This window comes from Diabrotica virgifera, chromosome 6, assembly GCF_917563875.1.
Source record: "Diabrotica virgifera virgifera chromosome 6, PGI_DIABVI_V3a".
NCBI classification, from domain to species: Eukaryota; Metazoa; Arthropoda; class Insecta; order Coleoptera; family Chrysomelidae; genus Diabrotica; species Diabrotica virgifera.
The window spans coordinates 174,623,906-174,641,280 of record NC_065448.1 but is presented as its reverse complement, the minus strand read 5'-3'; the positions used below and the strand labels follow the sequence as shown (position 1 = coordinate 174,641,280).

At 31.6% G+C, this 17,375-nt stretch overlaps 1 protein-coding gene across 2 annotated transcripts in view; it reads right to left on the bottom strand.

Annotated features, from left to right (window-relative positions):
- The window catches only part of LOC114329913 (putative epidermal cell surface receptor), a 252,253-nt gene that overhangs the window by 137,959 nt on the left and 96,919 nt on the right, over positions 1-17,375 (bottom strand). The window lies entirely within an intron of this gene.

The following is a 17,375-nucleotide window of genomic DNA, read 5'->3' as shown; positions in this document are numbered from 1 at the left end:
ATAATCAGCCCAGACTATACAAATTAATAGTGCAAAGTAATGACGTCGTTATGGTGACAACTCCATGCAGCCTGCAGTTGCCGTCTGCCGCCTGCCGTCGATGTCGGAATCGTACCTTTACTTACACCTAAAACAAATAAAAAAAGACAAAACGAAAAATTTTAAAGGTAAAAGCGAGTGTTACCTCCTCTGGCATTAATTACTGTTTGAAAAAAATCTCTCATACTAAGAATTACTGTTTTTATTTCATCTTGATCAATTTGATCCCAAATTAATGTGATGTGTATTACATAATTAACGATATCTGATATAGATATAACATATATAACATATCTGATGCATAACATATCTGATAAAGATACTTAGGTTTTCATTAAATAGACAAAGATTACAATATTTTCCCCTAGTCTCCCTTAGTAAAGGATCTATTATAGGACCAGTGACACCGCCTATTCAACCAAGCTCCGATTGCGAGCTTGATGCAACGATGCCATTTATCTATCATTTTTCTGTATATTTTTTCTTGTGGAATTTTAATGCAGTTTACTATTTTTATTGGGAATAAACCACAATTTGATTTTAAAATAAGTTTTTTTGTGTGTGAATTTGATGGCCTTGGCTGAGCCAATTAGCCAGACATTTTATTTTAAAAACAAACAATTTTTCTTCAATCAGAGGAATTTTTTCTGTATTTCTAACTCTAAATATTGTACATAACAAACTAACATACTACTATCTAAAAAAATACACTGTTTTGGATGTAAATATTTTTTTGTATATATTTTTTTTGTATATTTTTTTATTATATTTTTAATTTGTTTTTTTTTCTTTTTTTAATTATTTTTTTTTACTACGCTAAGACATAAACCCGATTCAACATCTCGGAGGTTTACATCTTCTTAGATTTTTTCTTTTTTTTTCTCTATTTTTTGGTTTTTTTGTTTGTTTTTTTTTCTCTTTTTTTCTTCTTTTTTTTTCTTTTTTTTTCTTGTTCTTCTTTTTCAATTATAATATACAATAATTACTTAAACTTACTAAGGAAGTAAAACTTCACTTGTAGGTAGATGGTATATAAATTTATTAAAATTTTTATCTAAAAAGATCCAAATTGGATTGAAGTGGGTACATCTATAGTACAAAAAACACAAACGTTTTCAACCAATCAGTCCATCATCAGGTTGAAACCTAAAATAAGCAAACCACTGTATAAAAAGGCCAAGTTGAAATTTTGACAGTGGTTTGCGTATTTTAGGTTTCAACCTGATGATGGACTGATTGGTCCAAAAACGTTTGTGTTTTTTGTACTATAGATGTACCCACTTCAATCCAATTTGGATCTTTTTAGATAAAAATTTTAATAAATTTATATACCATCTACCTACAAGTGAAGTTTTATTTTCTTAGTAAGTTTTTTATTATGGTATACAGCCAATGAGAGGAATCTTTTCCTTTATATTTTAAATAATTACTTAAATCTACAGGGTTAAAAAAATAACAACAAAACAAACATGTTTGTCTTGTTTTAACAAACATGCCTGTTTTGCTTTAACAAAATTACTTAAATACAGGGTTAATTATATTGCTACAATTTATATTTACAGTTTTTGATATGTTCGTAAATTGTTTTTAATGTATTAATATCTTCGGAAAAATCAAATTGTTCAGGTAGACGGGAAGTGGAATTTTTAAAATATTAAGATTATCATAAAATTTGTTTATATTTACTGATTGATGGGAACATTCGAGGAGAATATGTAGCAGATCACCTTCTTTTCCACACTCACAGTTAGGTGACTCTTTGAGACCCAAACTGAACATATAATATTTAAAATAAGTTGATTTTCACATTTGTATTTCCATTTCGGAAATCCAAAACAAAAAACATTAATACATTTTATTTATTACTGTTTTGTTTGGAAATCAATTTTCAAACTGGAAATCAAAACGCTCAAATAATATTATTTTAAAGTAAAATTGTAGCTTATCCCAAATAAAAAGAGTAAGCTGCCATTTAAATAAATTCGCACAAATTTAATTTTCAGCACATTTTTCAAATGCTAAAAAAGACGACAGGTCAAATAAAAAGACTAAGTTGGGCAACAATGTTGAACTTATAATCTTGAGTAAGTTCCACTATTAAATTTTCGACTTTTTGATAAGATATTTTGGGACTTAATATCGCTATTCCATTTTAAATATATTTCTTTCACTTCCTACCCTTTAAAGTGAATACCTACGTTAAATTCTTTGCGATACTTTATAGACGAAGCAATAAAGCACTAAAATCGGCCTTACCTCCGAAAAAAAAGTACAAGACGGATCTTAATAATTATTTTTGCATTCGATTCGTGAATGCGCCAGGAAACTTTGTGACCCCGAGCCATGATATAATATTGAAAAACTGCATGCAAGAAATGCATTCTTAAAGTGCATCTCAAACAGACAATAAAAAATTCAGAACTCGTCACTAACGACGAATATTACATCGGATCAGAAGTGATCTCCGGAATACGTGGTGCCCACGGTACCTACTTCTTATGGAGTTTTCGGCAAATTCATTAAAAAATTAGCCAAAAATCATTACTCGGGGCGATTTTGGGTAGCTTACGATAAATATGACATCGGAAGTGATCTACGGAGTACCTGGTACCCAGGGTACCTACTGTTTACCTTGTTTTCTGGAGTTTTCGGCAAATTCATTAAAAAATTAGTCAAACTTCATTAGTTACGAGATAAACAGTAGGTACCCTGGGCACCAGGTACACCGGAGATCACTTCCGATGTCATATTGGTCGTCAGAGACCCCAAAAACCCCTAAGTAATGAATTTTAACTAATTTTTTAACGAATTTGCCAAAAACTCCAGAAAACGAGGTAAACAGTAGGTACCCTGGATACCAAGTACTCCGTAGAGCAATTTTTTAACGAATTTGACGAAAACTCCATAAGAAGTAGGTACCCTGGGCACCAAATATTCCGGAGATCGCTTCCGATGTCATATTCGTCGTTAGCGACCCCAAAAACACCCGAGTAATTATTTTTGACTAATTTTTTAATAAATTTTTTGCCGAAAACTCCTCATGACCAGGTAAACAGTAGGTACCCTGTGCACCAGCTACTCCGGAAATTACTTCCGATGTCATACTCGTCGTTAGCGGCCCCAAAAACTCGAGTAATGATTTTTGACTATTGTTTGTTTTTTAACCAAGAGGAGTGATTCAAATTTACCGCGCCGTAATGCTTGTTTCTAATTGGTCCAACCGCAGGCAAGTTTACTCTACTGTTATTAAATTTTGACACTAATGACATTTATGAAATTTTTTTTCACTTCTCTCATTTTATAGTTTAATTAAGTATATCGGCGATTTTTTGTGTTTTCTGCATTATTCTTTTAATTTTTAGATTTTTAGTCTACTTTTATATAAAAACAGTTTTTTAGAACTCTTTAGCGATGTGTTAGTATAATATAATATGTATGGATTATCATCGAAAGCTGATATGATCAACAAAAAAAGAGGATGAATTTGGTGACTTTTCTAGTAACTTTCTTGGGTGTGAATCTGTCTTTTTAGTTTACTCCTCTTGGTTAAAAAATCAACTATAATTTTTAATGAATTTGCCGAAAACTCCACAAGACGAGGTACACAGTAGATACCCTGGGTACCAGGTACTCCGGAGATCACTTTTGACGTCATATTGGTTTCAGCGACCCCAATAACCCCCGAGTAACAAAATTGAACTCATTTCCGCCGATAAGTGAGGAGTTCTGAATTTTTTTTATTGTCTGTTTGAGATGCACTTTTACTCTGGGCTAATTAGCAAAATACAAGGAAAAGTTATTTACCAGCAATTTTATTGCTGTAATCGAATCTTATTATTGTATGTATTAATAATATAGATATGCAAAGTCCGCAGATAGTGTGCCACTTTTTTTATAAACAAAATGGCGCCCGAAAATCGTGTTTTTTTCAATTTTTGCTCTATAACTCCAAAGATTTTAACTTTAGACCAAAAACACCCAAATAAAAATTCACGGCAATTAAATCCTGCATAGAGACGTGTTTTTTCCGATTTACTTCGACGAAAACTTTCCCCGGAAAAAGCGGGGTTTTCCAACAAAATCTTTAATTTTCAACTAAACTTTTAGATAAGTAGTTGTTAATCAATAATTAAATAACTTGGTAGCGTAAAAGTTCCTTCCGTATATATTATAATTCCAGAAGTCTATGGAAATTGAATGAACAGTTTAGCAACAATTAAAATGTTAATTAAAAATTTACAGTCGCTATAATAACGACAGTAATTACGATGCATAAGAATAACTATGATTTTTTCACAAAAAGACACTATACCTATCTAATATACTTTACAGAATTGAAATTGGACTATTTAAGCGGCCTCAGGAATATTTTAAAATTATAAACAATTTTTTGGTTTATAAACAAATAGAATATCTCGGGAAATATTAAACTAAATTAAATAATGAAAACGGTATTCGAAAGACAGTGGCAGGACGCTTCTTTTAAAAGGAAAACGTTTAATTATGACGAGTGGTTCCTGAGATACAACCGGTCAAAGTTGACCGGAATTTACGGCAAAGATATAAATAATAGGATCATAATTTTTAAACCATCACCTTTTTATTTTTGTCCTCTTTCTTCACACCAATTTTCATATCTTTAAAATCCTCATAACATATATTATTATAATAAAAACTATCGATAATACGTGTGAAAATTGCCAAAAATAGCAAAATTTCAATCAAAAATTAGGTTGGAGAAAATGTAACCCTCAACGTTAACAAAATGCATTTTCTCGGCTTCGCATGGAGCAATTTCCTTCATTCTTTTTTTGTTCCCTAATAACTCGAGTAGAGCCCTCGAACTAACGCATTATTAAATGTCAAACTTGCTTTTGTTTTGTCATAATAGATTAATTTATTTATAAGAACAGAAAATTACATATTTTTCCAGTTGTAGGTTTTTTAATACAAGTGTACCTTTTAAAGTTAAAAACATAAATATTCTCATTTGAAAGCTGTATAATTATTTAAACAATTTTTATTTAAACAAATTAAAATATTGTGTTATGATAAATAAATTAATTTATTATAACAAAACAAAAGCAAGTTTGACATTTAATAATGCGTTATTTCGATGGCTCTACTCGAGTTACTTGGGAACAAAAAAAGAATAAAGGAAATTGCTCCATGGGAAGCCGAGGAAATGCATTTTGTTAACGTATACCCATTTTGAACTTTGAGGGTTACATTTTCTCCAACCTAATTTTTGATTGGAATTTTGCTGTTTTTGGCAATTTTCACACGTATTATCGATAGTTTTTATTATAATAATATATGTTATGAGGATTTTAAAGATATGAAAGTTGGTCTGGAGAAAGAGGACAAAAATAAAAAGGTGATAGTTCGAAAATTATGATCCTATTGTTTATATCTTTGCCGTTTTCGGTCAACTTTGACCGGTTGTATCTCAGGAACCACTCATCATAATTAAACGTTTTTTCTTTTAAAAGAAGCGTCCTGATGCTGTCTTTCGAATATAGCTTTCACAATTTAATTTAGTTTAATATTTCCCGAGATATTCTATTTGTTTATAAGCCAAAAAATTGTTTATAATTTTAAAATATTCCTGAGGCCGCTTAGATAGTCCAATTTCAATTCTGTAAAGTACATTAGATAGGTATAGTGTCTTTTTATGAAAAATCAGAGTTATTCTTATGCATCATAATTATTGTCGTTATTATAGCGACCGTAAATTTTTAATTAACATTTCAATTGTTGCTAAACTGTTCATTCAATTTCCATCGGCTTCTGGAATTATAATATATACGGAAAGAGCTTTTACGTTACCAAGTTATTTAATTATTGATTAACAACTACTTATCTAAAAGTTTAGTTGAATATTAAAGATTTTGTTGGAAAATCCCGCTTTTTCCGGGGAAAGTTTTCGTCGAAGTAAATCGTAAAAAACATGTCTCTATGCAGAATTTAATTGCAGTGAGTTTTTATTTGGGTGTTTTTGGTCTAAAGTTAAAATCTTTGGAGTTATAGAGCAAAAATTGAAAAAAACACGATTTTTGGGCGCCATTTTGTTTATCAAAAAAGTAGCACACTATCTGCGGACTTTGCATATCTATATTATTATATATACAATCATAAGATTCGATTCCAGCAATAAAATTGCTGGTAAATAACTTTTCCCAAGAATGGCCTATTCTCCGATAATCAGCCCAGACTATTTAAGAATGTATTTTTTGTATACAGTTTTTCAATATTATATCATGGTTCCGGTTTACAAAGTTTTTTGGCGCATTCACGAATCGAATGCAAAAAGAATTATTAAGATCCGTCTTGTCCGTTTTTTTCGGAGGCTCATTGCTTTATTTCTTCGACTATTTTTATATACACTTGTGTTGTCGATAAAATTATACGTTTTACTTATTACTTCATTCTAAAAATATGGCTGAGTTCAATAAATAATTATTTTTACAAATAAGGTCAGAAATTAAGGTCATTTCATTTCGATTGTGCAATTTTGTTTAATTATTATACCGCCCTTGCCGGATTCGAATATAAGCAACGATTTATACGACCCGCAAACTAAAATAATATCCGATAATTCCAGTTTCAACATAGCCAGTCCACTTTCTCCGCCATCGCCACGCTAAACAGAAGTAGCAAAATCCGTAATCGTTTCTTTGACGATTCATTTGTGATTCATAGAGATTTCGTGCTAGGCTTAAGAGGCGTGATGAATAAGATATGTAGCAATCACGTATAATATAAATATGTAGAAACATGTAATCGAAATCAATCTTTTAAGAAATCGAACTAAAATTGTAAACGGATTTAATATTTAAATTTTATAAATGAGTTAATGGACTGTATCTAATTTTTACAAATTAGACAATATTTAGAAATTATAGTATCGTTCTCGACAGTCATAGACCAGGGCATTTAGGAAAAATTAAATCGGTTTTTAAATACAGCACCTAAAGACTTGCAACTTTTTGCATTGTGTTTGGGTTGACGTCAGGAAAAAAGTCTATATACTCTGGGCTAATTAGAGACGTGTTTTTCCCGATTTGCTTTGACGAAAACTTTCACCGGAAAATGCGGGTTTTTCCAACAAAATGTTTAATTTTCAACTAAAATTTTAGATAAGTAATTATTTATCAATAATTAAATAACTTGGTAACATAAAAGCCCTTTCGTATAGATTGTAATTCCAGAAGCCGATGGAAATTGAATGAACAGTTTAGCAACAATTGAATTGTTAATTAAAAATTTACGGTCCGTGTAATAACCACAATAATTATGATACATAAGAATAACTATGATTTTTGTATAAAAAGACACCGTACCTATCTAATGTATTTTACAGAATTGAAATTGGACTATTAAGCGGGCTCAGGAATGTTTTAAAATTATAAACAATTTTTTGACTTATAAACAAATTGAATATCTCGGGAAATATTAAATTAAAATACGGCGAAGATATAAACAATAGGATCATAATTTTCGAATCATCACCTTTTTATTTTTGTCTTCTTTCTCCACACAAATTTTCATATCTTTAAAGTACTCATAACATATATTATTATAATAAAAACTATCGATATTACGAGTGAAAATTTATATTTTTATAAACAGCACTTATATTAAGAGCAAGATTTTGTTACTCAGGAGTGTTTGGGACCGCTGAACACGAGTACGTCATCAGAACCGACCATCGGAGCACTTGGTGCCCAGGGTCACTGCTAAGGCATGTCATATGGACTTTCAAGGGTTTTCCTCACTAAATTGGTGCAAACAGATTACTCGGGGGGTTTTTGGACTCGCTTAATATGAATACCCCATCAGACCTGACCTCCGGTGCTACTGGTACCTAAAAACCTTCGAAACTAAAGAATATGACGTGCCTTAACAGTGACCCTGGGCACAAGGTGGTCGGGGTGTTGAATCTGATGGCGTAGTCATTTTCATTCATTGGGTAATATTTTTATTTTCCCCAGAGTAACATCTGAAAATGATTTTGGTACTTTAATTTTTTTTATGATTAATAATTTAAATTAACTATATACATTGACTTAATGATTACTTTATTATGAGTATTTATTTTTGATTTGTTCTGAACGATTACTACTGCATATATTTATTTCTGGTTAGAACTTTGTCTTCTTATTTTCTTTGAGAAAAATTTCTCACCTGTGTTCGAAATTTTTCTGATAAGTGGAGGGAGTGTGTAACATTCTTGTTTTCTTTGAGAAAAATTTCTCACTTGTGTTCAAAATGTGATGGGTGAGAGGAGTGTGTAACGTTACAAACGTCACATCTTTAATATTTTATTTTTAAATAACTCTTTTATTTTATTTTCTTTAATATTTCATCAACAATAATTTTCTTCTATTTGTTTTACCTGTTTTCTTCGTTAAAAACTCGTTGGCGCCCTCTTTTATCATCCTCTTTTATTATCCTCTTTTATTATCTTCTATTTAATATATCTCTTTTTATCTAAAATCTAAATCATCATACTGAACGTACCCCGTATATTCTTACTCTGTAAGTATCTGTTTTTCAATATGGAACATGTCCGCCACTGCCTACGTCGCACTGTCATGAAAGTGACACTTCATCCCTACTCGCTGGCACAAAATCAAAATGGAAGGGAAAAATAAACATATTTAAAGAGATGGGCCCATAAGGCCCTATCTATTTCCAGACCATATTCTCTTGGGGTAAGAATACATTATATTATCATATTTTAATTACATTTCTACATCTAGCAATTTCTTCTAATATTTTTTATACCTATCCTTCAAATGTTCAACCATGTGTTTGGTTTCTGTATTTCATTTTATCTATTGATATGCTTTTAGTAATCAAATTTTAACTAGTAGTATCAATCTTAATTACACTTAATTATTCCTTTGCCAATAACTACTTTTTACGATTATTTGGCAAAGGTACAATTTGGTTTTCTTCTTGATGTTTGATATGTGTTTTTATCTTATAGTTTTTGGGAATAAGATCTACTTTTCTCCTTTCGGGACAATGAAGCCCATCGCCGGCGATGCATCACTACAAGGCTGACAACTGCAGCCAAATCGTCTAGAGTCTAGACTACAGCACCCGACATCTTCAGCTGCAGGGGCCTAGGGCCGAACATCCGCCCAGGCCTACAAGAAGTCTACAGCAGTACCGTTCGACATCAAGAAGTTACCATCGGATACCAAAAGCCATAAGTATAATCTACAAATTGTTAGTTTTTGGCAAGAATTTGAATATATTTGTTAATGCACATAATAAGTCATATTTTTATTATATTTTTATGAACAATAAACATGATTAGTTAAAAATACTGTTTTGTTTGCTTCCATTCTAAACTTTCATAGTTCATTTCTAAGATTAGGACAAAACGAACACACACCTGAGAGACTGAGCTAAGTTAAGGGTGCACTGATGGCTATCTTGGATGATTGAGGTAATATTTTCGAATATTATTTCAATTAGCTGGGGTAATCCATCGCTTACTCGTTACAACCCTAGTAATATATTTGCACGCATTTAGTGCCGAAAACCCTCAAAACTCCAGAAGATGACGTACCTTACCAGTGAACGTTTGCATAAAGTGCTTCGGGTGTCGACTCTGATAGCGTGCTCTTGTTTAGCAAACACAAAAACTGCCCAAATAATCTGTTTGCATCAATTTGGTGCTGAAAATCCTCGAAACCTCAGAAGATGACGTGCCTTAACAATATCCCTACGCGACAAGTCCTAGGGAAGTCGGTTCTGATGGCGTATTCGTGTTCAGCAACTCCAAAAAACCTCCCAAGTAATCGGTTTGCATCAATTTAGTGCTGAAAATCCTCGAAACTCCAGAAGATGACGTGTCTTAGCAGTAACCCTAGGCACCAAATGCTCCTAGTGTCGGTTCTGATGGCGTATTCTTGTTCAGCGACCCCAAAAACCCTAGTAATACATTTGCATGCATTTACTGCCGAACACCCTCGAAACTCCAGAAGATATGCCTTAGCAGTGATCCTAGGCACCAGATGCTTCGTAGATCGGTTCGAATGACATATTCGTGTTTAGTGAACCTAAATAATGTCTAGCTTACATAGTCCAGAAAGCCACTGCGCATCCGCTAGGAAAAATGTTCTAATTCGGATTTTTTGCACAATCTTACTCAAAAAGAACTTCTTTTAACAAATTTCCATGTTGCCAGGACCAAAAGGTGGTCAAAAATTTTTTAAACGTTTTTTTTTTGTTTTTTTCCTAAAATTAGTTTTATTGCATGGAAAAAGTTTTTTTTAGGTTTTTTGGATCATTCCAAACAGAAAAGGTCTTTAGTGACTTTTTTCTAAAAATGATAGTTTTTGACATATAAGCGATTAAAAATTGAAAAATTGCGAAATCGGCCATTTTTAACCCTCAAAGACTATGTGGAAAACTGAAAATTTGAATGTTGCCAAGGTAGGTAGATATTCTTTAAACATCGATTGATGAAATCCCGAAGAGTTTTTTGCAATACAATATTCAAAACTCCTTTGTTTTTTAATTGCGAATCAAGCGTGCGCGACACTATTTTCCACCGACAGTATGGTGCAAATGAAAGGAATAAAATCGTTATTTCGAAAATCGGCGACTTTAAGGAAAAATCCCGAAACAGGTCGATTTTTATTTTCGAGTTATGATATTGTGGCATATATGGTATACTAGTGACATCATCCGTCTGGGCGTGATGACGTAATCGATGATTTTTTTAAATGAGAATAGGGGTCGTGTGGTAGCTCGTTTGAAAGGTTCTTCAATTCTCCATCAAGTAATGTAAACATTTACATAATTTTTTATACAGGGTGTTCTTCTACTTCTTTTTTGTCAAATAATTAAATTTAATAAAACAATTTTGGACACCCTGTATAAATAATTATGTAAATGTTTATATTACTGAATAGAGAATTGAAGAACCTTTCAAATGAGCTAGCACACGACCCCTATTCTCATTTAAAAAAATCATCGATTACGTCATCACGTCCAGATGGATGACGACACTAGTATACCATATATGCCACAATATCATATTTTAAAATTAAAAATCGACCTGTTTCGGGTTTTTGTCATAAAGTCGCCGGTTTACGAAATAACGAATTTATTCCTTTCATTTGCACCATACTGTCGCATGTCGGTGGAAAATAGTGTCGTGCACGCTTGATTAGCAATTAAAAAACAAATGAGTTTTAAATATTTTATTGCAAAAAACTCTTCGGGATTTCATCAAGCGATGTTTGAAGAATATCTACCTACCTTGGCAACATTCAAATTTTCAGCTTTTCACATAGTTTTTGAGGGTTAAAAATGGCCGATTTCGCAATTTTTCAATTTTTAATCGCTTATATGTCAAAAACTACCATTTTTAGAGAAAAGTCACTAAAGACCTTTTCTCTTTGGAATGATCCAGAAAACCTAAAAAAACTTTTTTCCGTGCAAAAAAAAATAATTTTAGGAAAAAAACAAAAAAAAAAAAATTTTTGACCACTTTTTGGTCCTGGCAACATGCCAATTTGTTAAAAGGAGTCCTTTTTGAGTAAGATTGTGCAAAGAATCCGAATTAGAATATTTTTCCTAGCGGAGGCGCAGTGGCTTTCTGGACTAATAATACTTATACTAATCTAGCCTTTATACTGATTTTGACTTTTTTATGTACTTTTGTATGCATTTTGTACACTTTAAAATGTAAGTATGCATTCTATTGCAGTTTTATATTGTTTTTATTGTTTTCTATTCCAAATGTCCTGGTCTATCTAGCTAAATAATAATAGTAATATCTAAGCCTGAACTTTACCTACCTAAACTTGTTATTAATTAAAATGAATATAGCTGTTTTTTTTAATTTAAATATCAAAACTGGGAAGCGTCTGAAGAAGAAGTTCTACGTGGGGCAATAGTACACCGGGAAAATTTTATATAAAACGGTAATATATAAAATAATATAAAACGGCATTATAACAAAAAAGATAGGAAAGATAAAGATAGAAATGATGCAAAGGAAAGATAATAAAAAAGTTTGTGATGGAAGTAACACAAATATATAGAAAAAAGAAAAAGCTAGAAACTAAATTAGAAAATATCGAAAATAGAATAAATGATGGAGTTTAAATATGTATATGTAGGCATCACACTATCTAGCTACGGAAAGCGCGAAACAGAAATGGAAGATCAATTGAATAGAGCAAATAGAGCCGCAGGTTACCTGAATGAAACAATATGGAGAAATAAAAATATCGGAAAAGAAATGAAAGGCACAATTTACAAAACAGTCATCAGACCAATAATAACATACGCAGCAGTAACACGAACTGACACACAAAGGACTAAAAAATGCTAGAAACAGCAGAGATAAAAACCCTTTGAAAAATCGATTTTAAGACACCGATGGACGGAGCTAGAAGTACAGATATACGACGAAGATCCAAAGTAAAGACCAGAAGAATAGAATGGAACGACCACATAAGCCGAATGACAATAAATAGAGTAGTAAGGAAGGCTAGAGACCCTCGCGAAGAGGGTTCCCCAATAATAGGTGAACGATCAGTGGGGAGGCCAAAAACGATGAAACAACAACTTACTCCAGGCACATTGAAAAGACAGAGTCATGTCTACACAAAAAGAAGAAGAAGAAGATTTTGGTGTATGAAAGATTGCCTTCTATTCAGAGAAGCTGTCTTCGATGCCATTTTGCAAAATGTCTTTCCGAAGTGGGAATTGAAACGTCAAAATAAACTGAATTTCAAACTGAAATTGTCGTTTATTCCCAATTCCCAGCTAAAACAGTAAATTGCATAAGATGCCACCAGAGCCTATTTTTCTTCAAATCAGGCCCGAGGCACTACACAATTTTCGGGCCCCTAAAAATATAATTTAATAATAATACTAACTCTTTTAAATGTTAATGTTAAATTATTTTATAGAAATATAGTTGCACAATAAAATAAAATTTTTATTAACAATAAATAAAATTTATATTAAACATTGTTTAAGGGGATTGGCGCAAACATTTGGCTTCAATGCCATTTAAATGCATTCGTTTTTTTCGAAGCCTCAGAAAACTAACAAGTATTTTTGAAAAATTTAAACGCAGAATGAAAGATTACGTTATTACCGAGGGCCAAGAGTCCCTGAAATCTTCGATAATGTTTATTTTAATAAGTTACAGGGGTGAAAAAAAGAGAAAATTGAGTATAATTTTTAATTTTAAATATGCATCTTATTCAAAAGAAATTTTTTATTTATTCTAAGGGACATTCGGCCCTCTAGTCCAAATAATGAAGCTTAAAATAGGACAAAACCTCGCAATTTTTACAGAATGGATCGATTTGCTTGAAAATTTGAGGATAAGTAGTGGATAGTCCAAGGATCAAAATCTATATGATGCCGAAAGGCGCTTTTACCATGGGAGTGGTTGCCAAATTTTTTATTATATTTTAATCACAAAAGTTGGTAACAACTTTCATTCTAAGCAAAAAACGTTCTATACATTTTTTTGATAAAATTGACAGTTTTCGATTTATTCGCTATTGAAAGTGTTAGTTGTATATCAAAAAAATCAATGTTTTTAATAAGTTTTCTGCTAATAACTCCAAAGGTTTTCGTTTTATCAAAACAACTTTACTTAACAGAAATGTACCTTTTGAAAAAATTAACAAAACCGTTTTTTTTTTATTTTCTTTAAGAACACTAGTACCTAATCGAGCTATACTTTAATATATGTTGGCTCTTCTTCGTCAAATTCTAAATATTGTAGTTTCAAAAGACGGAAAAACTATGCATTTTTCGAAGACAATTTGTTCTAATTAATTTAAAGTATTTAAAAATATCTATCTCCAGAAATAAAAAGGTCTCTAGCTCAAAAATTAAGTAACTTAATGAAAAGAATATCAGTCCATATTTTTTTCAACGAAAAAGTGTTCGGAAGCAACCCCCTAATCAGTATCCTAATTAAAATTAGCCATTGACCTTATTTGGTCATTTTTATTTATCTATTATTAATAGGTTCTAGAAGTTTGACCGGCTTAGAATGATTAGCTTAAAAAAATGAAGTTAAAAGCGAATAACGAATTTTTGTAGTTTGGAAAAATGGCATTTTCTTCAGAATAGCAAGATTATATCAGAGGTACGAAAATAATGTTTAAATATGAAATTGTAGCTTATTTAGCTCCCAAGAACCTGGTTTGCAAACATTTTTTCTACTGCAAAAATTGAGTGAGCTATTGACAATTAAAACTTGTTATAACATGCAAAACCCACCTTTACCAATCCTTTCAAAGTCACTTCTTTTTGCGACTGAGGATTTTAAAAAGATTTAATATTAATAGGCTTATAGACCTTGTAAAAACCTACAAAACTGTTTTTTATCAAACTTTCTAAAGTAAAAAAGAAAAAGTTACGGTTAAAAAATCAATACATTTTTTTGAAAAACATAAAGGGGGAAACCAATAATTGGAAGCATAATAATGTAAGTTAGCAGTGTTTTTAGTCATTGGCTTATTCATTCTTATTTATTTATGTATTATTAATAGATTTTTATGTTAATCAAAACAAACGACATTTTATAAATCCCAGTTCTTTTGACAACAGATAAGAGAACAAGTCTTGATCAAATTAAAAGCGACGTTGCCGGTTTTCCAAAAAGTTTTAAAAATCCAAGAAAGGAAATCAATCAATTAATAATAAACTAAGTAAACAAGATTTCGAAGTAAAAAGAATTTTAATATATTTAAAGTCATACTCAATTATTGCTTGAGAAGTTCTAGAGCCTTCGCCGGGTCGACTGGGGAACTAGAGCTTATCGCTTGCTTTAATATAGAGTACAAATACATAAAAAATGGTGGATAGTGATAATGATTACACCTCAGAAGACAGTAAAAAGAGAAGTCTAGAGATAGATGCAGACAATATTTTTAACAAGAGCAAGAAACTATCCAGAACACCAACCAAACAACAGAAAGATGAAAACAAAATTGATCAGCTTTTAAAAATGATGCAAAATTTAACAGATCAAACACAAAGTTTAACATCGGAGGTAAAAGGAATAAAAGAAGAACAACGAGAATATAGAAATGACCTCCGAGAATTAAGAAAAGAAATAAATGAATTCAAACAAAGTAACCAACAACTACAAAAAGAAAATGATGAAATGAAACAGGAACTAAAGATAGGGAAAATGAAGGTAGAAAAGTTCGAGAAAGAGAGAAAAGCTAACAATGTTATTGTCCAGGGTCTACCGATGGATACAAATAACCCAAATGTAGTCAATGAGGTTGTGGCAGATTTCGTGGAAAGAGAATTAGGTATTAAAGTAGAAATAGAAGAAGCTTATAAAATAGGGGACAAAACATGTCTTGTAAAACTAAAAAACAAAAATGAAAAAATAAAAATTATGAAGAACAAAAACAAACTAAGGAATTCAAAGCCGGAAATATATATCAATAACGATCTAACGCAAGAAGAGATGAAAATACAACAAGAAATACGGAGAATTGCAAAATTTCAAAAAGAAAACGGTAAGAACACTAGAGTAGGTTATCAAAAATTAATTATTGACGGGACTGAATGGAAATGGAACAAAGAGAAGAATGAACTGGAAAGGGCAAAGCAGGACACGCCAAAAAACTGATAAAAAAACAAATATTGGATACAACACAAAAAACGGACACGAAAATGGCAAAGGAAAAGGACCTGAACAGATTAGATAAAATAAAACATACGAACACAAAAAAATATAATAAAAAACCGAAAAAATGTGATCAACTAAAAATAAGTACGTGGAACATCAGAACAATGCTTGAACCAGGAAAAATGCAGGAGATCGTCTCAGAACTAGAAAGATACCAAATTGATATTGCAGTGATTCAAGAAATCAGATGGGCAGGTCAAGGAGAAATAAATAGAAAAAACTACACACTACAGTACTCGGGACATGAAAAACAAGGTCAATATGGAGTTGCTTTCATAATTATGGGAAAAATAAAAAATAACATTATGCAATTTAAACCAATAAATGAACGTATGGCTTACCTGAGAATTAACGCCAAACCATTTAATATATCAATCATAAACGTATATGCCCCAACTGAAAGTGCTACTGCGGAGGAAAAAGACAAATTGTATGAGGAACTCGAACGAGAAATGGAGAAGTTACCTAGAGAAGACACAATACTGGTAATGGGAGATTTTAATGCCCAAATAGGTAAGGAAGACTACATTAACCAAGTAGCAGGTAAGCACACAATACACGAAAAAACTAACGACAATGGCCAACGATTATGTAATCTAGCAGCTAGTACCAATATGATTATCGTTAGTACAAAATTCGAACATCCCAAATACCATAAAGTGACGTGGATTTCCCCAGACCAAAAAACATGGTCACAAATAGACCATATTCTGATTACAAGAAGGAAGCAAACATCGGTAACAGACGTGAGGTCCTACAGAGGTGCACATGCAGACACAGACCATTTTATGGTGACTGCAAAAGTAAGACAAAAAGTCAAAAGAACACTAAAAAACACGACAACAAAAAATAAATGGCACGTAGAAAAACTGAATACTCCAGACATAAGGATTAAATATGCTGATGACATGAACAAAAAACTGAAGGAACAATCTAAACCTACAAAGGATATAGAAACAGAATGGAGAAATATAAAAAAATGTATAAATGAAACAGCGGAAGTACACGTAGGGATAAAAAGAAACAAAAAAAGACAAGAATGGTATAATGAAGAATGCCATAAAATGTTAAAAAAGAAGGTAGAAATGAGACAAATGTGGATAAGAACAAATAGACAGGATTATAGGGAAGAATACAATAGAATAAGGCATGCATGTAAGAAAAAAATAAGGAAAATTAGACGTGAGTGGTTGGATGATAAGATAAAAGAAATAGAAAAAGAAAGTAAGAACAGAAACACAAAAGAATTCTATAAGAAAATTAGTGAGCAGAACAAAACGTTTAAAGGAAAGATAAAAAGCATAAAAGATAAAAATGGAAAAGTATCAGAAAACGATGAAGAGTATAAAGAAATTTGGACTAACTATTTTAAAGAATTATTAACAGAACAACAAGATCAAGACCTAAATGAAAACAGAGGAGAAGAGACAATGATGTTAGGAAACCAGCTACAAATACCAACAAAAGAGGAAGTTGAGGAAATTATTAATAGCAGCCGTAATGGTAAAGCCTCAGGATCGGACTGTATCAATATGGAGCTTATAAAACATGGTGGTGAAGAATTAAAAGATAGATTATACAATTTAATAAAAGACATATGGGACGAAGAAAAAATGCCGGA